General features: G+C 40.2%; 1 protein-coding gene across 13 annotated transcripts in view; it reads left to right on the top strand.

Annotated features, from left to right (window-relative positions):
- Positions 1-25,993, top strand: part of LOC140728939 (teneurin-3) — a 2,305,574-nt gene that overhangs the window by 1,528,243 nt on the left and 751,338 nt on the right. For all 13 annotated transcript variants that reach the window (XM_073048051.1, XM_073048055.1, XM_073048053.1 and 10 more), the window contains one exon: positions 19,413-19,528. The gene's annotated coding sequence lies outside the window, so the exon portion shown is untranslated. The remainder of the gene's footprint in view (positions 1-19,412; positions 19,529-25,993) is intronic.

Raw genomic sequence — 25,993 nt, forward strand, 5'->3', positions numbered from 1 at the left:
CGCACACCTAAGCATAACTCTGCATGGATGGTCCCAAACCCAGCTGAGAAAGCAGGAGGGTTGGGCATGGGCCTAGCAACCCCATCCCCTGAAAACCCAGTGCTACAGAAACACCAACAGAAGCTCCAAAGTCCTCATCCATGGGAGGGGAAGGATCTTCACCTAGAAGACATCTATAGTCGTGTGTGAAAGCGAAAGCCACAGGGTCGATCAGTGTTTGGCCCAGGGCTGAGGAGTCTGGTGAGATGCTATCAGCAGCCTCTGTCCCAGTCGGGGTGACGGGGTGAAGAAGAGGATACATCAGCATCCTGTGCCCACAAGAATAACCTCCATGCAAGGTTTGGAAGGAGGCGTAAAATAAGTTGCCAGGGAAAATAACAATATGCGTTTCGGGTGTTATCAGAGAGGGGAGCATTAATTGCTCATGCATAATTCCTGTTGAGCTGAATATCTGCCGATACTTAAGGTAACAAGGAGTTAAAGTTCAAAGTAAATTTATTATCAAACTACATACATAGTTAAGTATTGTATGTAATGAGTTTTTGCTACAACAAGTGTATGGGACATTGGAAAAAAATGTTGAATTTCCCCATGGGGATGAATAAAGTATCTATCTATCTATCTATCATCTATCTATCTATCACTGCATATCACTATATACTACCCTGAGATTCATTTTCTTGCAGGTATTTACAGTAGAACAAAGAAATGCAATACAATCAATGAAAAACTCACACAAACAGACTGACAAACCACCAACATACAAAAGAGAACTAATTGTGAAAATACAAGAAATAAATAATACTGGGGACTTGAGTTGTCGAGTTCTTGAAAGTGAATCCATAGGTTGTAGAATGAGTTCACTGTTGAGATGAGTGAAGTTATCCATGCTGGTTCAGGAGCCTGGTGGTTGAAGAGTGGCAGCTGTTCCTGAAAGTGATGGTGTGGGACTGAAGGCAGCAGCAAGGAGAAAGAGTGGCCTGGATGATGGGGTTCCTTGATAATGGCAGCTGCTTGCTTTTGGCAGTGCAGCACACTTTGTAAATGTCATTGCGTTCAATTGCATTCCTGTGGGGTGTAGAATCACATCAGGGTCTTGACATACACTACCTTTTTATTCCTGACTCAGCTTCCCAATTGCTGCCGTGGCATTTGGTCACCAGCCTGCATCTCGCCACCATTCCAATAACATAACCATAGTGTGACTGTTGTCCTCTTAACCCTGTTTGCAACAGTTGTCTTGAGTTAAGCTTGGTATGCAGTGCTGATTTAGTTGCTTTTTGAAACTCCTTGTGGCAGGCCAGTGAATGTTTTGGGAGATAAATGATTCAATTTTCTTTGTAAGGAAGGGATTGTCTGTGAATTACTTAGATTGCTGATCAAATTACTCCCTTCCACCCAAAGCTAAGCAGCAATATTTTGCATTCATAGTCATTGTATTTAAAAACTAAAAAGATGGTATTGCAGAAAAGAGAACCTAAAGGGGTAAAATTGTCTGACTTACTTTATTTGATATTCAATGCTCCAATTTCACTTTGGACTTCATCCCATGGAATACAATAGGCTAAAGCCCATCCTTGTTGAGTAATGATGGAGTCACATTCCAACCTGAATGTCAAGAATTCCAGTGACTTCAAAATCTGCTGGAACTTTTCTGACCTGAGTGCATGAGAACCCAGCACATCAAAGCATTGACTGTGTTGAGTAGACTTCAAAATCAGGAAGGTTGATCCTTACTTAAATGTTATTTTGTAGGGATAATGCAGTCAGCTGTTCCTAAACATAGATTATTTGCATCAATATTAGCAAAAAAACTGGAAAATGTAATTCCAGATCTAATTGACACAGATCAAACAGGTCTTGTAAAAAGTAGGCAAACCCAGGACAATGTGAGATGGGCCCTTCATCTCATTGACCAGATGAGCAAAAATAACCTGGAGTCTGTAGTTGTTAGCCTTAATGCAGTCAGCTGTTCATTTTTGACACGAAGCCAAATATCACAGCAAGATGGACTATAAGCGCAACAAGTTTTTTGTCCACAGAGAATCATTGTTCTTCTGGATGAGAAATCCAGTTCAAGTATTTGATGTTGATGAATTTTCTTGTGCAGCTGGGGTGATCCAATAACAGAAACATTTTATCTTGTCAGCAAATGGAGAATCTTGATAAGGTGGTGTGGATTTAACTGTAAAATGACTATCTGCCTTCAAGTCATGTTTTGTTTTAAAAGCAGCCCACTGACATCATTCAATAAAATGGAGGATCAGAGAGTGCAAAAGCTTCTTTCTCCATGTTTTCTACAAGAAAAGATCTGACCTAGTGTGGAACCATGGCTTTTTCCCACTTCTTTTCTGATCCTGATTAAGCATCTTGGTCCAAAATATTGACCACCTATTCCTCTCCAGAATCTTGTTTATTATCACTGGCATATGTCATGAAATTTGTTGTTTGTGGCAGCAGTACAATGCAATATGTAATAATTAAAACTATAATTGCAACAAGAAGTATTAATGAAAAATTAAGCAGTGCAATAAGAGAGGAAAAAATACTGAGGTAGTGTTCATTGTCCATTTTGAAATCTAATGGCAGAGGAGAAGAAGCTATTCCTGAAACATTGAGTGTGTGTCTTCATTGAAACATTGAGCCTGGTATGATTGTCACCCTTTAGAAGCAGGTGGGAACCTCTGACTGCAGCAGTGTGAGTCTGAAGATAGCCTTGAACACTCCCACCAGTTGATTGGCACAGGTTTTCAGAGCCCCACCAGGTACACTGTCAGGGCATGATACCTTGCGAGAGTTCACCCTTTTGAAAGAAGTTCTGACCTTGGCCTCCATGACAGAGATCACAGGGGTCACCAGATACTGCAGGGATTTGCACAAATGTAGTTTAATTCTCCCTTTCAAAGCATGCCTAAAAGGATTGAGCCTTTCTGGGAGTGAAGTATCACAGGCATTCATGATGTTGGTTTTCACATTGTAGGAAGTAATGGCCTGCAAACCCTGCCAGAGCTGACGTATATCCGATTACATCTCTAACCTCAATCAGAATTGTTTATTCACCCCTAAAATAGCCTTCCATTTGTCATACCTGAACTTCTTATAGATTTCAGGATCACTGGTCTTGAATGCCATAGATCTAGCCCTCAGCAGACTATAAATCTGCTGGTTCATCCACAGCTTTTAATTTGAGTGTGTCCAGTATGTTCTCAAAGATATACACTCATCCACACAGGTGTTGATGAAGTCTGTGACAACTGGACTCTTAAGATGAGTCCCTGAATATTGAGTCCACCAACTCAAAGCAGTCCTGTAAGCACTCCTCCACCTCCTTTGACCATACCGCCTTGGTTCTCACCTCTGATGTTGTGGGCTTTAGACTCTGGCCTGTACAGTGGGAGTAGAAGTACAGCCAGAAGTTCAGACTTTCCGAAGTGTGGCTGTGGGATCGTATGATGGCATTCTTGATGTTGGTCTTATCAGTGGTCAAGTGTGCTGGCTCCTCTGGTTCCACAGGTGATACGTTGGTGTCAGGTGTTCAAGCTGGCCTCAGTGATAGGAAAGACATCAGGGTGCACAGTTTTATGCTGTTGATTATGTTGCTCAGTTCATCCAATGCCTGCCTGACATTGGCCTGAGGTGGAAGGCACACCACTGCCAGGATGATGGTGGAAAACTCCCTTGGCAATTAAACTGGATGGCATTTAACCCTAGATGTTCCAAGTCAGATGAGTGGGACTGAGACAGAACTGCCACATTTATGCACCACGGTGAGCTAATCATAAAGCATTCGCTGTCTCCTCTGCCTTTAAAAGACTCAGCTATCCTGTCTTTGCAGAGAATTATGAAACCATCGAGCTGCAGCGCTGCATCTGAAATGCCAGGGGATAGCCATGTTTCGTGAAGCAGTAAGTCCCTGATGTTCCTCTGGTACAGCAATCTTGCTCTGAGGTCTTCAACGTTATTTACCAGAGACTGTGCATTCACCAACAGGATAGTCGTGAATGGGGGTGTAAGGCCTCTTCAGTTCAATTGTACTTGCAGACCGGCACACCATGCCCACTTCCGTTTTCTTACAGAGGAAACACTTTCACGACCCAAGTCTGTGGTCCAAGGTTCATCAATTTTCAATTTTGATAAAAAATTTTAAACGATGCTGCTTACTGAATTACCCATGGCTGAGACTATGAATTTCAGCTCTATTAGTCCTGAATGGGAATTTTTGATGATTCCCATCAGAGTTGCATGCAAACAGTCGCTCCTTAATGCCGCCATCGCACATAAATACTGCCTGACCAGCCAAGTTCCTCCAGCATTTTGTGTGTAATACACTATAACTTTTGGTTTGTATTTCTTGTGTAATTCATTCGGATTGTACCAGAGAGAATATGGCAGACTGGGTTTGGGTAATAATACTTCCAGTTCCTCGGCCTGACTTTGGAAATTCATTACATTTTTTCTTTTATTATGTCACGTTAGCAATGATGGCATAACATTGAAGTGGTCTTGATTTCTTTGGCAGACAGTGGTTTCAGACTTTGGGGCAATTGTGTAACATTAATGCTAGTGATTCAGCTTCCATTGCTAACTTCTTCCTGAATTTTACTTCAATTGACTTGATCATTTCTGGTGGTGGTGCTATACCTGAAATATTGTGAGTTCTAAACACAGGAGATCCTGCAGATTCTGGAAATCCAGCAAACTACTGGAGGAACTCAACAGATCATGCATCTATTAAGAGGAATGAAGAGTCTGCATTTTGGGCTGAGACCCTTCATCGGGACCTTCATGAGTGATGACGACATGTTTTAGCCCAAAATGTTGACACTTTATTCCTCTCAATAGATGGTGCCAGATCTGCTATGTTCCTCCAGCAATTTGTACATTGACAGTTCTCAAGATTTCTAGGTCTTGTTGAGGTTGGCCCACTTATTCTGTGCCAGTTACAGACAGATTTATTTCAATTTTAATAGACTTAAAAGCGCTAAAACACAAACCACCAGAGCTTCTGGCAATCAGGTAAAGCAGAAAATTTCATGAACTAAATGGCATATAATGGGCTTGGAAATAATGCTGTCTCTTCCAGGCCTGAGGTGCAGAATGAAAGCCTTAGCATGCAAGAATACAGTAGATACTTGTAAAATTCCCATCTATGTTTACATGGCTAAGTCTGTAAACCACATTAAAATCAGCAGCAAATTTGCAATGAGTGAAACTTTTCCAAAGCTTCAGAGATAAGCCTTGCACTAAAGCTGGTTTAGTGTTTGGACTACTTTCAATGACCTTGTATGTTTCCCTGTTGCTCCCTGAAAGCCAGATGCTTGGGATTGTTACCACGCTTCTTTCAAACTCTGCAGGCATTGGATTAATTTGTGAACTGCTGCTCTATTGGACTGCTGATTTGCATTGAGCTGGTTAAGACAGCTGAATTGTGTATGCACCACAGAGCAAGATTCAGAGGCTCAAAGTACATTTATTATCAAAGTATGCATGCAGTATACATACTTTGATGCTGAGATTCATCTTCCCACAGGCAGCTATGAAACAAAGAAAGAAAACCATGGAACCCATTCAAAGAAGAACATTAAACCCCCAAAGCGCTAAAAAAGAACAAATTGCTCAAGTGCAAATCAAGAGTGAAAAACATGGAATATAAAACGGCAAACCACAGATCATCAAAACAGCCCAGGATTATGCAGCTCAGCTCAGTTCAGTTCAATTTAGTGCTGTGTCATTCGTTGACTGCAGGCCGCAGAGCCAGACTGCCCTGATCAAAATTGCACAAAACAGCACCAAAATGAATGACCTGAAACCAGAAAACAGAAACGTGAACTATGGAGTACAATCCACAAACTGTGTCAACTACACCTTGTCAAAGAACGCAGGATTCTGGCAGCAGCGAGTGAGACGAGAAACTGGTCACCCTCAGGAGCACTGAACACCTGCTGTCCTTCCGCTCTAGTCCTCAGTGATTTCAGTCTTGCTCAACACCTTAATTGGTGAGATCAGCGAGAAATAGGGTCGATTGTGGGCTCACACCCCGTCTCCAGGCTTCTCGGCCTCCAGGCTGTTGAGTGTGCTGGGAGTGAATGGGATTCAAAAGCCTCAGCAATGCATTTTGATGGCTTGCATACTTTAGTTTCAAAATCATTCGTGCAGTATCAGCTCTCCTGAGGTTCATTTTCCCCTCACCCTTCTGAGAACTCACAATTCACGCACAAATCTTCCTCTCGATATTTTACCCAATTTGCAAGGAAGAATGTGTGAAAATGTCACATTGATCGCCACACTGGCTTCCTCATTATTGAACTTGCAAAGAATACTGAACAAGGTCTTTTTTGTAAATGCACTTCATCAGACTTGAAATGCGTTTTGCCCGGGAAAGAATTAATAGCCCACACATAACATTAAGTAAAAGGTATTTTTAATTACATTTTGCACACGGTGGAAAGTCTTTTGATTTACTTGCATGTAAAGGCTAGCTGTAAAAATACAAGATGCTGTTTTTTTAAATCTTTACATGATTGAATACGAAGAGCCATAATGAAAAGGGGTTTCCGTAAGAACATGCAGTCTAACCATTGATGCACACTTCATATTAAAAAGTATGTGCTAATCATCTGCAATATAAGAAAAGGTTTCTTAAGTTTTCTTCATTTTCTTCTCTCCCTAACTTCACCAACATATCGCTTCAGTTATAAAGAAGGCAAGACAGCGACTATACTCCATTAGGAGTTTGAAAAGATTCGGTATGTCAACAAATACACTCAAAAACCTCGATAAGATGTACCATGGAGAGCCTTCCGATAGGCTGCATCACTGTCTGGCATGGAGGGGCATCACTGTACTGCACAGGACCGAAAGAAGCTGCAGAGGGTTGTAAATTTGGTCAGCTCCATCTTGGGCACTAGCCTACTAAGTACCCAGGACAACTTCAAGGAGCAGTGTCCATTATTAGGGATCCCCAGCACCCAGGGCATGCCCTTTTCTCACTCTTACCATCAGGTATGAGATACAGAAGTCTGAAGGCACACACTCAACGATTCAGGAACACCTTCTTCCCCTCTGCCATCCGATTCCTAAATGGACATTGAACCCTTGAACACTACCTCACTTTTTAATATATATTATTCCTGTTTTAGCATGATTTTTAATCTATTCAATATGTGCATACTGTAATTTATTACTTTTTTTCCCAATATTATGTACTACATTGAACTGCTACTAAATTAACAAATTTCATGACACATGCCAGTGATAATAAACCTGATTTTGATTCTGATTCTGATTCTGAAGTGCAGGGGCCTTAGGCCCCACACCAGCAGGTTCAGGAACAGTCATTAACCTGCAACCATCAGGCTTCTGAATCAGTGTGGATAACTTCATTCACCATCACTCTGACTGGATCCCCCCACATAATCAAGAATCCCCACCATCCAGGCCATATTCTCTTCTCACTATTAACACCAGGCCGGAAGCACAGAAGCTCTAGGTCCTACACCACCAGGTTCAGAAGTAGTTATTACCCTACAACCATCAGGCTGCCAAAATGATTTTGATAACTTCACTCACCTCAACAGTGAACTGATTCCCTAACCTACTTTCAATGACTCCACAGCTCAAGTTCTCGGTATTATTTTGTTCACATTTTGTCCTCTTTGTTTATCGGTCTTTGTTTATGTATAGCTTTTCATAAATCATTTATTTTGATGTAAATGCCCGAAAGAAAATGAACCTTAGGATAGTATATTATAACATATGTAATTTGATATTAAATTTGACTTTGACTTGTGTTGTATTTTTTAATCTAAGGTTTCAAGAAACCTAATTGGACAAATTCTGATAGAAAGCATGTTTGCAAATAATAGAACAGACATTCATGATGTTGGTTTAAGAACAACTAAGTTATAAAGAATTTCTTAAAGGAGAGAAGCAAGTTAAAAAGTTTTAGACAGAAAATTCCAACCGAAGGCCCAGTCTCCGGGGGTAATGAGGAGGATGAGAATTGAAGGAACACAGCCATCATTAGCTGCCTGACCTGCTGAGTTCCTCCAGCATTTTGGGTGTTTTGCTTTTGATATACAAAGTCATTTAGATGCTGTAAATCTGAAAGTTAAAAGCTTTTGCTGGAAATACTTAATAGATCAGACAGCATATGTAGAGGAACAAAACTGATGTTTTGAGTCATCAATGCATGCTGCCTGATGTTAGTCGGAGGAGGAAGTGAGTATGTTGAGGAGAATTTTTATATTCGGGTATTGCTGTACTGGAAATACATTAGTGACAGCTGCCTGGGAGTTGGTAAGAATTAGACTATGAGCAGAAGAATAGTTTGATGAAAGGTAATTAAAATAATATTGCATGTGTTTGGTGCACATAGTTAGAGATGTTAGGTCACATGGGATTCAGGGAGAGCCTGTGAGGTAGATTCAGAAGCTGCTGGATAATAAAAGCAGAGGGAAATGGTTGAAGGCCGATTTTCTGCCTGGAGGTGTGTGACTGGTGAGGTGCCCATATAGGATAATGATGAAGGTACTTAGCCCGCTGGCCCTTCATCAGTCCTAGCATCATATTCAGGGATAGGGACATTACATTGCAGTTATGTAAGTCAATGGCGAGGCTACACTTTGAGTATTATGTATAGTTTTGGTCATCCTGTTACAGGAAAAACATTGTCAAGTTGGAGAAGATGCAGAAGAGATTTATGAAGACACTGCTTAGACTCGAGGGCTTGAGTTATAGGGAGAGGTTGGTCATGCTGGATCTTTATTCCCTGGAGCACTGGAGAATGAAGGGTGATCTCATAGAAATTTATAAATTAATGTGAGCTGTGATAAGGTAGATGTGCATAGTCTATTGCCTAGAGTTGGCAGGTCCAAAACTAGAGGACAGAGATGCATGTTAAGCGGGGAGAGATTTTTAAAAGGGACTGAAAGGCAATTTCTTTACACAGAAGATTCAAAGTACATTTATGATCAAAGTATGTATATGGTATACAACCCTGAGATTTGTCTTAACATAGAAACATAGAAAATAGGTGCAGGAATAGGCCATTCAGCCCTTCGAGCCTGCACCACCATTCAGTATGATCATGGCTGATCATCCGACTCAGAACCCTGTACCTGCTTTCTCTCCATACCCCCGATCCCTTTAGCCACAAGGGCCATATCTAACTTCCTCTTAAATATAGCCAATAAACCAGCCTCAACTGTTTACTGTGGCAGAGAATTCCACAGATTCACTGCTCTCTGTGTGAAGAAGTTTTTCCTCATCTCGGTCCTAAAAGGCTTCCCCTTTATCCTTAAACTGTGACCCCTCGTTCTGGACTTCCCCAACATCGGAAACAATCTTCCTGCATCCAGCCTGTCCAATCCCTTTAGAATTTTATACGTTTCAATAAGATCCCCCCTCAATCTTCTAAATTCCAGTGAGTATAAGCCTAGACGATCCAGTCTTTCTTCATATGAAAGTCCTGCCATCCCAGGAATCAATCTGGTGAACCTTCTCTGTACTCCCTCTATGGCAAGAATGTCTTTAAATCAAAGTTTTATCTCTCTGTCGTTCCCACAGACAGCCACAAAACATAGAAAACCATGGACATCATTCAAAGGAAAAGGTCAACATCTCCCCCATGTGCAAAAAAAAATAAATTGCGCAAATGGCAACAAAAATAAACACAAAGAACACAGGATATTAAACACAAAGTCAAAAGAGTCCAGGCATATTCAGTTCAGCTCAGTGCTCCTTATCTGCAGGCCATCCCAATTCAAATTTGCCCAAAATAGTACTGAAATAAACTGCTAGAGGAGGTGATAGAGTGATAGGTGATAGATTTCAATTGCAACATTTAAGAGGCATTCAGATAGGTACATGGAGGGGTTGTAACGTGAAGCAAACATGGGAAACTGGGACCCACAGGGTGGTTACGGTGGTTGGCATGGACCAGTTGGGCCAAAGGACCTGTATTACTTTATGACTGTGGCCCACGAGCATTAATGTGACAATGACCAAGTCATTTGCTTTTCAGTAACTTGCTCTTCTGTAATGACGTGCTTTTCAGCCAACAAAGTACATTTGAAGTGCGGTCCCTGTTGTAATGGAGGCTATTACCTGGCAATAAGGACTTCCCGTTACAAATTACTATTCAATGCACTGCCACCAGTGGGATGCTTGCACTGTGTTTTGCGGCAAAAGCCTTGTGTGGCTGGTGGCAAGCTGCCAGACCTGCTGTAAAACTCCCTGTCCCAGCAGGCACGTCCAGCTAGGGAAGCCACTGTCTGGGCAAGACTGCCTCTTAGCAACAGACTACACAACCGCCCACTTTGTACAATAAAAAACTTAGTTTTCCTATCCCTCCCACCTACCCTACTGTGGTGACTCAAAAACTTGCTATGCATTAGCATTTAGTCAGAGAGATAAAACTTTGATTTAAATCTTTTCTACTGCAGTAACGTCTTGATTGAAATGAGCAGAGCAGGTGAGTGTGTAATTAAACAATATGAGCAGGAGAAACGTTAAAGCGAAGCAGTAGTGCCGTGTTGGTTCAGAATTGAGATCAAACTGCTACATATACAGAAGCATAAGGAAGGTAATAACTGGAAATTTTCAATGCGGAAGGCACTTGGTAAGCCAACGTAAAATATTTACAGCTGCCTTGTGATTTGATCGTTAGAGTTTTTTCTTCTACTTTGAAAACACTGATTGTGCTTTGGTATATTGAAAGATACAAGAGAGGTTTGTAATAAAGAAACAACACCTTTGCTCTGTGTTTCTTTGATGAGACTATATAAGGACATGCAGAAGGATTGATAAAAGAAAAGTTCAGCAGCTTCTTCTAAAATTCACCAGATCTTCCTGCCTTGCAATGTATAGTAGCCTACCTACATACTGCCCATCATGCCATGGCGTTTAGGGCATCAGTGAAGCTCCTCTATCTCTGGCAGGGCTTCCTTCATTGTGTCAGTAGCTTGCTTTTCACTGCTGTCAGTCATGCAAGTCCCAGGTGGAAACTTAGATACCATTGCATACAGACGTAGAAAGATTTTTAATTGATGTTTCAGCAACAGTTTTGTTTTACCAGTCAGGGCTGTTAGCCCTGAGCTGAACCCCCGAACCTCAAGGACTGGTGGATCACTCTTAGTCTGGCCTCTACCCTTTGACCTGTTTGGCTTGAATGACCCTTCTAACAGCCAGAGCATAAAGCCCTGATTCCAGCCAACATAGCTTTCTGATCACTGAGACATGCAAGTCTTCAAACCTATCGACAGGGTTGTGGGCCTCTATGTGTGCTGAAAATGCAGTTAGTGTCATGAAGTAAACACGAGGAAATCAGCAGATGCTGGAAATTCAAACAACAACACACACAAAATGCTGGTGGAGCACAGCAGGCCAGGCAGCATCTATAGGGAGAAGCGCTGTCGACGTTTCGGGCCGAGTCCTGACGAAACGTCGACAGCGCTTCTCCCTATAGATGCTGCCTGGCCTGCTGTGCTCCACCAGCATTTTGTGAGTGTCATGAAGTAAGTGTGTGTGTGTGTTCGTGTGTGGTGGGGGGGGGGGGGGTGAGATGTTTTAATGTTTTATGTACCAATTATAATAAACAATTATTTCCAAGGTAATATTAGCCAGAACTCTGCATACATGTGTCTCCTCTCATCAGGCTAAAAAAAAATGCTGTTCCTCAATAGACACTTAAAAGAAACAGGATGCTTTGGGCAATAGTTGTTAGCAGTACCTAATAATGTGATTCTGGCACTCAGAAGCTGGAAAATGAACCTTTTATTTGAAAGAAAAGTCAAATGTTCAAGCAGTTTTCCTTTCAACCTCAAAGAGCAACAAGCCAGGGGCTGGTGTTGCTTGAAGTAAGAGGGTTGTTGCCAGGCAAGGGCCACACATGAAACAAAATGAGAAAAAGGGAGAGATCTTCCAAATTAGAGGCTTGTTCTTGATGAGAGTGATCCACTGGTGGGAGGGACCTGCTGGGTCAGAATTAGCTCTCATTAGTTTCATTGTCATTGCTATATCAGGGTACAGAATACAAGTCCAATGGCTTGGGAATTTAGGCTAAAGGTATCATCTATTTTGCTAAATATGTCGCTGTCTCACTTAACAATGGAATGATTTGATGGAAGTGGCTGGCATCTCTGTAACAAAAAGCCCACAGAAAAGTGCGGCAAAACCGGAGTTAAGATTGATGGGCTTACTGCTTCCAAATCACTTACGGATCAGTTCATTCCTCGTGAACTTGGCCCATTAAAGATTGTCTTTTTAAAAAAAAACATGCCTTTTCTTGATGCATAGTGAAACATTAAACCGTGCAGTTCTGTGCGTAGGAGCCTGGAATCAATAAACTCTCTGTTTGTGGGAAGGTGAGACTATCGGTAAATATTCTGAAACAATATGTTATGAGAATTAAAGCAAATCTTCATTATTAACCCTCTTTGTAAGGAAGTGCTGTACTGCTGTCTGCTGTCTGCAGTAGCACTGAATACAAGCTTGCACTGATTAGTGTCCAACTGAGGAGGACAGTTATGAAGCAGTAGACGATGTGTGTGAGAAAAGAGGATGTGGGAGGCAATGGCCAAGAATTGCATTCATTATAATGTTGTGGCTCACAAATGAGAGGACTTCTTGCATGTCCTTACAGAGGCTTTCTCAGAGTTGGCGGACTGTTGCACAATTATTGATGGCATTATGTCCACGTCATTTTCTGTTACCGAGTAGCAAAAATAAGTGTCAAATGTCACTCTAGAATAGAGATGCCAAACGCTCAATTATCCAGCATTCCTAACCAGTCAGTTTGTTTGCTCTGCAGGTGCAAAAGAATTTTCAGGATGTACCAAAACATGTTACACCCAATAAATTTTTAAGAATGAAAATTTTTGTATGTCTATGTCCAGATGTCAATAAAAGCTAAAGGCAATGAAATAATTTCAGAAGCACAGTAGCCAGCATGGACATTGGAAGTCCCATAAAATATAATGTTATATAAATCGTGTATGTAGTTTTACTGATGTTGACTGAGGATTAAAAATTGGTCAGGACACTGAGGAGAGCTGCCCTGTCTTATTTTTGCAATTGTGTCAGGGAGATCTTTAACATCCACCTCCAGCCAAGAAGGTTGTTGGTTTAAAAATGTATTTGGGATTCCAGAAGTGCATCACATTTTAATTTCATGTAAAGGGGAAAACATAATAGTTAATTTCTGCACAATAAAATCTCCAGAAAAAAATGAATTAGATTTTTATTTAAGGTATCAATATAAGTTGGCCAGGATTTCGAAGGGATCAGTTCTTTCTTTCCATTGAGATCCATTGGATCTTTAATCTGTATTTGCATAAGCAGACTGAGTCTTGGTTTGTGATCTCATCCCAGAAGCAGCATTTCCGATTTTTGACTCAGTTCTAATTTGCATTAATTATTTGGATTTCAAAATTAGAAGTATAATGTCAGATCTAGCAGGCAGCTCCAAATTGATAAATGTGGTTTATAGAAACTGAGAAGGCTCCTAAAAATCTTTCATAATGGACAATCAGAATCGGGTTTAATATCACTAGCACATGTTGTGAAATTTGCAAGCTTTGCTGCAGCAGTACAGTGAAATACATGATAAATAAATATAGAGGAAAAAAACTGAGTTACATCAATTATATATATGTCTATTAAATAGCTAAGTTAAACTAGTAGTGATGTAGTGTTCATGGGTTCAATGTCTGTTTCGAGGGGAAGAAGCTGATCCTGAATTGCTGAGTGTGTGCCTTTAGGCTTCTGTACCTCCTTCCTGATGGTAACAGTGAGAAGAGGGCGTGTCCTGGGTGGTGGGGGTCCTTAATGATGAATGCCACTTTCCTAAAGCACTGCTCCTTAAAGATGTCTTGGATACTACGGAGGCTAGTGCTCAGGATAGAGTTGACTAATTTTACAAGATTCTGCAACTTACTTCAATCTTGTGCAGTAGCTCCCCCCCCCCCCCCCCCATACCAGGCAGTGATGCATTTGTGGAAGTTTTCGAGTGTTTTATTTGACAAACTAAATCTCCTCAAACTCCGAATTAAATATAGCCAATGTCTTGCCTTCTTTATAGCTGCATCAATATGTTGCGTCCAAGTTAGGTCCTCAGAGATGTTGACATCCAGGAACTTGAAATTGCTGCCTCTCTCCACATTCGCGCTTCAAAGTTCTCCAATCAACTTAAATATAAATGATTTCAAGGTGATGCATTATGTTAGAAAGAATAAAAAGCCACATATGCATAGTCATTAATCCCCAGGCAGGATCACTAAGGACTAAAATAATCTGTCATTATCTTCCATGAATTATGTACCTATACCCCATGAGTCTATCTTTCCTCATTGCTATTCAGACCCTTATTTTCCAATGCCTCCAAATTAATTCCTGATCAGTAACACTAAACATGCTATTTAGGTCGATCGGCGCAATGTACTTGCCTATGACATTTATTCCATTGAAGTCAGTTGATAAATCATTTATATAACAATACAACACAGATCAGAGATTATAGCTGTGGAGGCCAAGTCATTGGGTATTTTTAAAGCGGAGGTTGATACATTCTTGATTAGCAAGGGTGTCAAGGGTTATGAGGAAAAGGCGGGAGAAAGGGGTTGAGAAGGAAAATAAATCAGCCCTGACTGAATGGCAGAGCAGATTCGATGGGCTGAATAGCTTAATTCTGCTCCGAAATCTTATGGTCTAACTCACTTTGAGTATATCTGTCGCACAGAAAAATCTGTGACTATTTCTGTGCTCCAAATGCCCTTCAACAGCAAATCTTACAAAATGTAGCAGATACAGCACAGTTCATCACAGTTAAAGCCCTCCCCACTCTTAAGCACATCTACACTTTGTGTTGTCGCAGGAAGGCAGCATCCATCATCAGGCACCATCCAGGCCATGCTCTCTTCTCACTGGTGCCATCAGTAAGAATATACAGGAGCCTCTGGACTCATGCCACCAGGTTCAGGAACAGTTATTACCCCTCATCCATCAGGCTCTAGAATCAAATGGGATAACTTCACTCAACTTCACTTGCCCCACCATTGAACTGTTCTCACAACCTGTGGACTCACTTTCAAGGACTCTTCACCACATGTTCTCGATATCTATTGCTTATTTGTTTATTATTCTTTTCTCTTTTCATATTTGCATAGTTTGTTGGTTTTTGCACACTGATTGCCCATCCTGTTGCAGCGGTCTTTCATTAATTCCATTATGGTTATTGGATTTATTGAGTATGCCCACAAGAAAATAAATTTCAAGTTTGTACATGGTGACATATATGTACTTTGATAATAAATTTACTTTGAACTTTGAAATAACCCAGCAATGAGCAAATAAATATATGCACTTCATTTATATATTGACTCCATGTGATAAAACATATTTGCATCGGTGCAACTAGTATATTAAACCATTTAAAATATGATTTAACAAAATCCTTATATTTTAAACAATTAACTAATTTATCATCTCTAATATCTCTTTGATTTTGTACTAAACTAACTTTGTGTTTCAATGTATTTTCTGCACATAGTTTGGGAAATATATAGAAAATTCAAGCCAAGGAATGGCATTGTACCTTCTTTGCATTCTGATGCCACAGTCAGCCAGCAGGAACCGATTTTTACTCACTGCTGCACCCTCATCCTCATTTTATCACTGACCCACATTACCCTATTGCAGTCAAGGCCCATCTTCTCACAAGCGTCGGTTTATCCAAAATGCATTATCCCTAGCTTCCATCAATTTCTGTTCACCTCCCTGTATTTGCTAACCTACAATGGGGTGCTGCTGAGAAAAACTTAATTTTAAAATTCTTACTCTTGCCTACAAATCCCTCACCACTGCTTATCTAATTTTCTCCAACACCACTAGCGATATCTTTGTTTCTCTAATTATGCTGATCATTCCTGAATTTGAACCCTCCATCCTTGGTGGCTGTGTCTTCAGCTGCCATAGCTCAGGGCTCCGGAATACCTCTTGAAACTTTGTCACCTCTCTATCCGCTTTTAAATTGCTCCCTGAGAGTTATCCCTTTGCCCAAGCTTTGGTCAACTGCCATCTGTAAAACATTGTTTGATAATGCTCCTGCAAAGCCTATTGGGATTTTTGTACGTTATAAATATATGCTGTTAAATTTACTCACACTGGTCCAGGCATGTTTTTTCTCAGCTGTTGTCTTGAAATTATTACTTGAAACTGTTTTTAACTGAAATTATCATTGTGAATGTAATTCTCATTTGCTGCACCGTGGTGCTTATTTCCCAATACCTGCTGCCAACAGCCCTGTGCTCAAACAAAACTATATGATGAAGATAATGAGATCCCTGATGCAGAAAACAGATTGTTTTTATAAAGGATTAAAATGCTCAGCTCTTAATCTCAACTGCCTGTGAAGTTCACAAAAGTCCCAAGGCACCATTCTTAAAATAAGCCTATTCTTCAAAGAGGGAAAAAAAAATTGAATCCGAGACATCAGTGGAGTAAATGTGAGGTTGCCTGGTATTTGCTTGGATACGACATCTTTTAGCAATGGAGCTGACATTCAGTTTCAACCTGAGATAGCCAAGTTGCCCTTCTAATCCAGACCACTGCTCTCTCATGAGTTATCATCCATTTTCCTGCCTAAAAAAATGTCTCAGTCGGGATAGGAAAAGACTGTCCAGCTAAAAGGTGATTTAGTTCACCAATTTTAAACTTCCTTCGAGATGAATTTTCTCTCCGATTCCAAAACTACACCTGGTAGATTACTTTTGACATTATCAACCTGTCAGTATTTCAACCAGACAGCATTGCTGGTCAAAATCAAGAAAAATGGGCTGTGATTTTAAAATTAGAAGCAGACCAATTTGATATGAAATCTGGAAGTATTTTTTTCAAGGAAAAAATAGTGGTAACTTGGAACTTTGTCTGTTCTAAAAGCTTGTGATTGCCATGTCAATAGATATATTTAATATTATGTATGTCATGTCTTATTACGGGATGGTGAGGAAGGAAGTAGGCCAAAGACAGGTAAATGCAGCTGAAGTTCAGTTCAATCATGATGTAATTGAATGACAAAATGGCTCATTCTTGTTTCTAATATGTCTCCTTTAAATGTAATTTTCATTCATTTAATTTTCTATTCTAACTGGCCAGATATCTAAATTTATCCAACAGTAATCATTCAACATTTCATGAGCTCACTACTGCTTGTCTTAACATCTCATTCGGCCCCAAATAGTCTAGTCAGTTAGAATATATTTGTATGTTTTTCCTCACCCTTTTTCATCTGACATAGCAGAATAGCCCTCTATTTCTTGAGATTTTGAATACAATTTCCATACCACTCTCTCATCAAACCTGTTTTTAATTGCAGACTGTCTCTATTAGACATCCCTTTTTCTCAAGCAGCAAATACCATCCTGCTCAGATTGCCCTCAAAACTTCATCCCTGTGAATCTATTTTGTAGCTTCTTCCTTATCATTTTGTTCTTTGTGCAGTACAGAAATTAAGTGTATGGTTCACAAAGTGTGGTCCAAACAAGTTTCAAAGTGCTTCATTACATTTCTGTTACATTCTTCTTTAAGTGAAACCCAGTGCTTTCGTTCTATCTTTTTTTTAATGACTGTTTTGATTTGATGCAAATGCTGCATTTCAACATGTGTTTTGATGTCCCTGTGACAAATAAACCCCAATATAATCTTTAATCTTTTCTGCTCTTGTTCAGTAAGTTAATTATCATCAAGAAAATCTTCAGTCAATATTTCTGTTCAATTCTATTCACAACTCAGCAAATGAAGTGTCCACCCCTGCCTGTAGCAGCACCCTAGGCAACGTTAATTCTTGAGCTGATAAAGTGACAAGTAATTGTCATTGCCACAAAAGCGTCAGATATACTGGGCAGGATGGTGACGCTGCAAGTAGAGCTGCTACCTCATAGCTCCATCGACCAGGGCACAACCACCCCCTGTGCATTCTGAGTGGAATTTGTCCATTTCCCAAGTAAATAAGTGCCCTGGTTTCCCTCTCCATCCAGTTTTGTGAGAATTACTGGGTTCAATGGCCACTGTAAATTGCTCCTAAGATGTAAGTGAGTGATATGATATGGAATTGATCTAATGGGAGTGTCCTGATCGGTCGGGGCATTGAGGGATATGGCGAGATGGCAGGTGTATGGGGTTGAGTGGGATCTGGGATCAGCCATAGTGGAGCAGACACAATGGGCTAATTCTTCTTCTATGTTTTATGGTCTTATGAAGAGAATATTATTCCCAAGTAAGTGGTAGAAATGTAAATGTTTGCCTGATGGTTAGCATGAAGTTTAGTGAGCCCCAGGGCCAATATCTATTTTGCATGACTACCTAGCTCGCTATGAAAATGACCATGTCCAACAAATGAGTCTTTGTGGCCAAGAAGTTCCAAGTTCCACCCAACTTCACTCGACCTTCCTCCAAAACATAGATTTTATGTTGCAAAGTACCGATCTGGCAAGGACATCAGACAGCCTTCAATCAGCATTTTTCAGATAATGGGATCATGTAAGGTTAAGTGGGAATCTATTTGTGGATCAGTAGCAAAAGCAGCAAAACAAACCTAGCCACTGACCCCCCCCCACCCCCAATTTCTTCTTGGTGTGCATATGAATAGAAAGAACAAAAATGAAAGCAGGCATGAAACTGAAGATATGCAGAATGCCAATTAGATCTATAAAAAGACTGCCTTCATATCTCTTGAATTCATTAACTAAATGTCAGAGAAATAAACTCTTTTTATAAAATATATCTTGAACATTTGTTTATTTCCACATTCATTATTTCTTTTTTTTTCTTATCATTTTCCTGTGTCCCCTCACATTTGCCCATATTGTTGCTTCAGCAATGTGACTTTCTATGATTTATGTCTGGGAAATAAAATTCTTCAGAATTGGCAGAAAATAAAGTTATAAGCAGCATATTAAACATAATTTCTTTGCCCTGCAAGGACAGATAGTACAAGGTAGATTTGAAAAGGAGCTTTGAAACTTGAAAATGTTTACATTTTTAGACAATTGATGGGGATGCACCAATAATTGTTATTCACTTGGAATTATGCTTAGCACAAGTAGAAAGTAAGACAAGAACAGAGACTGTATCTACAAGGGAACTGTGTAAGAATTTTGAAAAGAAGAGAATATTAAAGGTTATTGGAAAAACAGCAGTGAACTGGGGCAAGGTCAATAAAAGTTGCACAGATTTCCTTCTTGTTGTAACTTTTTTGATATTAGTTTGGAAAAAGAAAAAAAATGAAAGTTAAACAGTCAATAAAATTCTTGAATTATTTGGTTAAACAACATTAATTATTTAGAGCTGAGTACCCAGAATGGAAAACTTAACAATTTAAAGTTAGTAGTCAATTTTAATTTTTAATGTCCCAACAGACAGCTCAGATTGATGAACTGATCCCTTGGAGCTATGAAGAAAATGAACTAGTTGAACATCAAAACGAACGGGCCTGAACAGCACAGAAGACCATTTAAGAACCTTTTCTAGTCAGGTAAGCTGATCAGTATATTGTAAGTCTTCATCTAGAAAAGTGCCGTATGTGGCATCTTGCCAGATGCAAGGAATGAAAGAACCATCTGTGGCTTTATCTGAAAATCATTGATTGTTGATGCTATAAACAGGAACTAAAAAAATTACAGATGCTGGAATCTTGAAATAAAAGGGTAGGTTTGTTGGAAACACTCAGCCTCTCAATGAACATCTGTTGAAAGAATGAAGGTGATGTGGAAGCTTAGTTAACAGCCATTCTGCAGCAGTTGATGTTTTTGGATGCATAACATCTTATCGTACAGACGCTACCCAGACATTGGTTTTCAAGAGCTTTTTGGCTTTCTCTTTATTTATGACCATCCCTCTTCAGAACCAATTCCATACTTTAATCTGTGCTCATTTTTTCTGTTTCTAATCCTGATCAAGAGTTGCAAGTATCATAGAACCTTAGCACTCATAAGACTCTGAGGATCCTTTAGGCCAGTTGCTTCTGTGATTGCCTTTGAAAGAGGGGTTGTATTTAGTGTGTCAACTGTATGATTTGTCCATAACTTGTAAGTTCATCATCCTCAAGTATCATATCAACTTTCTTTTAATGTTCTTAATAATATACAATTTGGCTTTCTCTTCACTAAATATCAACTACAGTCAAGTCAAGTCACTTTGTATTGTCATTTCGACCATAAGCTGCTGGTACAGTGCACAGTAGAAACATAACAATGTTCCTCCAGGACCATGGTGCTATATGAAACAACACAAAACTACACTAGACTATGTGAGACAACTCAAGGCTACACTAGACTACGTAAAACAACACAAAAACTACACTAGACTACAGACCTACACAGGACTAGATGAAGTGCAGAAAACAGTGCAGGGCAGTACAATAATTAATAAATAAATAAACAAACAATAAACAAGACAATAGGCACAGTAGAGAACAAATTTCAATATAATAATAAATGATGTAGATGTCAGTCTAGACTCTGGGTATTGAGGGGTCTGATGGCTTGGGGGAAGAAAGAAACTGAAATGCTTCTGTCCATTCCTCCATTTCTGTATCATCCTAACATCCACAAATATTTTCATCACTATCCACTGTACAGATCCTCCAAAATCGTGGCGTTTCGTCCTTGTACCTCAGATAAAGTTGGAAAGATGTGGGATTCTCAACTTGATACTTGGAGAACCTCAGGTTTTCCCTTTTTAATGTAAAATTAGTGTAAATTGGAATATTATATGTTTTATTTCTTCTTTTCTCCATTGCTGTCCTGTACTGTGGGTGGCAAGAGTCAAGGTGGGGAAGTGGAATTGAGATGGATGTCAACCATCGCCTGATTAAACAGAGAATCAGCCCCCAAGGGCTGAAGGCTACTGCTTGTACTTGTCCTGGCAATTAACTGTGCTTTCACCTTTGAAGAGAAGCCAGCCTCAATACATAACTACTTCCTAACAGAGAGGAGGAGCAGCAACTTACTCTAACAAGTTACAGCCCCACCCAAAGGTCAAAGTGCAGGTCTTACTCCCTCAGAAAAGATTATTTGGGGTTCCCTTAAGGGGCTGGAGAGAAATCAACTATTTACTCCACCATGCCAATCCAGAACAAGGGACTGGAGGACCTTAGGATTTAAAAGGAATCAATTAAAAGTAATTAGAAAGGGAAAAAATCTTTACTCCAAAGTTCAACAGGGATTTGAAATTATGTGTTTAGCCCAAGATCGAGTGTAAATTCATTTGGCGTACAGTACTGTGCAAAAGTCTTAGGTACATGTCTATAGCTAGGGTGGCACCAGTTTTTGCATGGTGCTGTAATTGTCAATGTGGAGTGGAGAGCAAGTTTGTTAGGCAAGGTTATTTGATTCCAAACAAATGGTTTATCAATCATTACAGAATGTCTCTCAGGTGCTCCCTCTCATTTCCCTTCCCCTTTTCCCAACTATGGTTCCCCACTCCCTGTTCCCTTCCCAGTCTCTCCCTGCTGCCTTCCCACTCTCTCGCTGTCCCCTTCACACTCCCTTATCAGAATCAGGGTATTATCACTCATATATGTCATGAAATTTGATTTTTTTTTTTGACAGCAGTATAGTGCAATAAGATAAATTACGACAGTGCTCTGTAAAAGTCTTAGGCACCCTTGAAATATATCTGCACAGTACTGTACAGTATTTAAAAACTGAAGTAATTGTGAGACAGAAATAATAGTTAGGAACAAAAATGAGAAAAAATATCTTTGCCTTTGATGATAGATATTGAGGGGACGAAGTACTGGGATTGATCCCCTGTAATCTTTCCTTTTCCGATGAACACTCAGTTTTGTTTTATTTAGCTTTTTGTGGAGTCTTAACAGATAATTGAAAGAAAACTACTTTTGGATTACTTCACTCCAGGAAATAACTGCTGTGTTATGGTGTTCAAGGGGTGGTTGGAAAAACATTAACTGAGGAAAGTATTGTAGGAGTTGAGGATTGAGCAGGCAATTGAGATCAGAGAGCTGGGACAGAAACCAGACTGACAAACTAAGTGGCCTCCTCCTGTGCACTCTGAGAATCTCAGATAGCTCATTCTTGCCCCTTCCAATTCAAATGTTATTTTGTACCCGGAGGAGATGTAGTGCGCATTGTCATTTTTAATGTAATATTTTTTCATACGTATATATATATATATATATATCTGCATTATGTTCTAAATTAGATACTGGCAATGCACAATCAATGACCAAAGTTTATTAAGATGTTCAGCAGGATAGAATGTTTTATTAATTTACAAATTTCTCCTTTGTCTTAAACAAATGGTAACAGAGGCAAGCTTTTCCTTTTGTGTCAGAAACCACCCCCTTGTACAGTGATATTGAGCAGGAAATTAAGTATTATTCATTATGACAATTAGGGAGAAGCGCAACTTTGCAGTAAAGAGTTAAAGTATAGACATACGTATATCAGCTAATTGCCTTGCCTTAGAGCCAGCCAATGAGTTCTATAAATGGAGAGGTGTGAATAGAGGAGACATTTTTGATCTGCTTATTGATATCTTGTTCTGTAAAGGGCTGCCTGTTCTGTTGTAATTAAAAGCCAGCACTGCAATTTATTTTGCCATTTCAATTTATTAACTTGGTAATAGACGTGCATTGGCTCAGTCATGGCATTGGAATAAACTGTGCTTTGTTTAGATTCTTGTTAACTGTGGAAAGGTTCTAGAGCAACTTAGACCATAAGATCATAAGATATAGGAGCAGAATTAGGTCACTCAGCTGATCAAGTTTGCTCTGGCCTTCCATCAAAGCTGATTTATTATCCCTCTGAATGATACTCTCCTGCCTTCTCCTCATAACCTTTGACACCCTGACTAACCAAGAACCTATCAGCCACTGCTGTAAATAAACTCAAAAACTTGGCCTCCATAGTCGTTCGTGGCAATGAGTTCCACTGAATCACCACCCTCTAACTAAGGATGTCCCTTATCATTTCTGTCCAAAATGGACATCCTCTTTTCTGAGGCTGTGCCCTCTGATCATAGACTCACCCACTATAGGAATCGTCTTTTCCATTTCCACCCTATCTAGGCCTTTAACTATTCAATAGGTTACAGTGAAAGCCCCCCTCATTCTAAACTCCAGCAAGTACAGGCCCAGAGCTCAAACACTCCTCGTACACTTTTATTCCCAGAATCATTTTCATGAAATTCCTCTGGATCCTCTCCAACGCCAGCACAATCTTTCTTAGATAAGGGGCCCAAAATTGCTCACAATATTCCAAATGTGGTCTGACCAATGCCTTATAAAGCCTTAGCATTACATCCTTATATTCTAGTCCTCTCAAAGTTAATGTTAACGTTGTATTTGCTTTTCCTTACCACCGAGTCAACCTGCAGGTTAACTTTTTCGGCAATCTTGCACAAGGACTCCCAAATTCTATTGCACCTATTTTTGTATTAACTACAAACTTGGCCATAAAGCCATCAATTCTGACATCTAAATTATTGACATATAACGTGAAAAGAAGCTGTTCCAATTCAGGCCCTTGCGGAACACCACTTGTCACCAGCAGCTAACCAGAAGAGGTCCTCTTTATTCCCACTCTTTGCCTCCTGTCAATCAGCCAATCTTCTATCCATGTTAGCACCTTTCCAGTAATTCCATGGGCTCTTATCCTGTTAAGCAGCCTCGTGTGCAGCACTTTGTCAAAGGTCTTCTGAAAATCCAAGTAAACAACATCCACTGGCTTTCTTTTGTCTGTCCTGCCAGTTATTTCCTCGAAATAATTCCAACAGATTTGTCAGGCATGATTTCCCTTTAAGGAAGGCATGTTGGCTTTGATCCACTTTATCATACACCTCCAAGTACCCCGAAACCTTGTCCTTAATACTGGATTCCAACATCTTCCCAACCATTGAAATCAGGTCAACTGGTCTATAATTTTCTTTCTTCTGCCTCCCTCCCTTCTTAAAGAGGGAAGTGACATTTGCAATTTTCCAGTCGTCCGGAACCATTCCAGAATCTAGTGATTATTGAAAGATCATTTCCAATGCCTCAACTATCTCTTGAGCTACGTTTTTCAGAACCCTGAGGTGTAGCCTATATGGTCCAGGTGACCTATCTACATTTAGACTTTTCAGCTTCTAAGCACCTTCCCCATAGTAAGAGCAACTACATTCACTTCCTCCCCCCAACTCTCTCGAATTTCTGGCATTCTGCTGGTGTCTTCTCCAGTGAAGATTTCTGTAAAATATTTATTAAGTTTGTCCACAATTTCTTTGTCCCCCATTACTACCTCTCCAGCATCGTTTTTCAGCAGTCCAATATTCACTCTCACCTCTCTTTAACTCTTTATACTGCATATCTGAAAAAAAACTTTTCATATCCACTTTGATATTGTTGGTTGGCTTGCCTTCATATTTCATCCTTTCTCTCCTTATGGTTTTTAGTTGCTTTCTGATGGTTTTTAAAAGCTTCCCAATCCTCTAACTTCACACTAATTTTTGCTATATTATATGCTGTCTCTTTTGCTTTCATTCTGTCTTTGATTTCCCTTGTCAGCCACGGTTGCTCATCCTCCCTTTAGAATACTCCTTTTTCTTTGAGATGTATCTATCATGCGCCGTCTGAATTCCTGCCTGAAACTCCAGTCATTGTTGCTCTACCTGCCCTTCCTCACATTTTCACAACATATTGCATCTTCTTGTATGCCAACTGACCCATTCTTGGCACTATCACTCCAGTTCCCACCTCCCTGCCAACTTAGTTTAACCCCTCCCCAATAGCTCCAGCAAACCTGTCTGCAAGGATATTGGTCCTCCTGAGGTTCAGGTGTAACCTGTCCTTTTTTTATAGGTCACACCTTCCCAGAAGTGATCCCAATGATCTAGAAATGTGATACCCTGCCACCTGCACTGCTTCCTCAGCCTTTACTATCTTTATTATCTTTAATCATCTTTATTATCATCCTATTCCCATCCTAACCAGCATGTGGTATGGGAGTAATCCAAAGATTGCTATCTTGGAGGGCCTGCTCTTCAGTCTCTTCAACTCTCTATACTCTCTTCACAGGACCTCTTCCCCCTTTCTACCCATGTCAGTGTGCACCACAGCCTAACTGTTCAACCACCCTTTTGACAGCCTTCTGCAGGCACTAAGATGGATTGATTTGAGAGAAGGGGCCAGGAGTGGTCGGTAGGATGGGAGTGAATGAGGGAAAAGTCTAGTTCCAAGGAGGTGAGTGAAAAGTAATTAAGAGGGAGGGAGCTGAGGAGAGTGTAAATGGTGAAGGAATTGAGGGGGGACAGGGTGATGAAGAAGAGGTGTACAAGGAGAGCGAGGTGCGAGGAGAGAGTGCGATAAAAGAGAGATGTAAAGAGAGAACAGAGGGTTTGAAGTGAGACCAGGAATAAAGCTAAAAAATTTCAAGTGTGTGTCCATTTTCATAAGACTTCCCGAAGCACGTTACAGCAACCCCTGGCATAGAAGGATATGGAAGTGAGCCAAATGCAGGCAAACTGGGCCTTGTCTGGTAGCTACTGTTGTTAGTTTGGGTGAGTTGGGACAAGTGGCCTGTTTCCATGCTGTAGAACTCTATGACTCCATTTATATCAATATTGTTTTTGTCTGACATCAAACTTTCACTCAGTGGCCACTTTATTAGGTACACCTTTACACTTGCAGATATCTAATCAGCCAATCATGTGACAGATACTCAATGCATAAAAGCATGCAGGCATGGCCAAGGCGTTCAGTTGTTGTTCAGACCAAACATCAGCATGGGGAAGAAATATGACCGAAGTGACTTTGACTGTGGAATGTTTGTTGGTGCTATACAAGGCTGTTTCAACATCTCAGAAACTGCTGAGCACAGCAACCAGAAAGCTGCAGTTCTGTGGGTGAAAACGTCTTGTTAATGTGAGAGGTCAGAGGAGAAAGGCCAGACTGGTTCAAGCTGACAGGAAGGTGACAGTCACTCAAATAACCACACATTAC

This window comes from Hemitrygon akajei, chromosome 6 (genome assembly GCF_048418815.1).
Source record: "Hemitrygon akajei chromosome 6, sHemAka1.3, whole genome shotgun sequence".
Lineage (NCBI taxonomy): Eukaryota > Metazoa > Chordata > Chondrichthyes > Myliobatiformes > Dasyatidae > Hemitrygon > Hemitrygon akajei.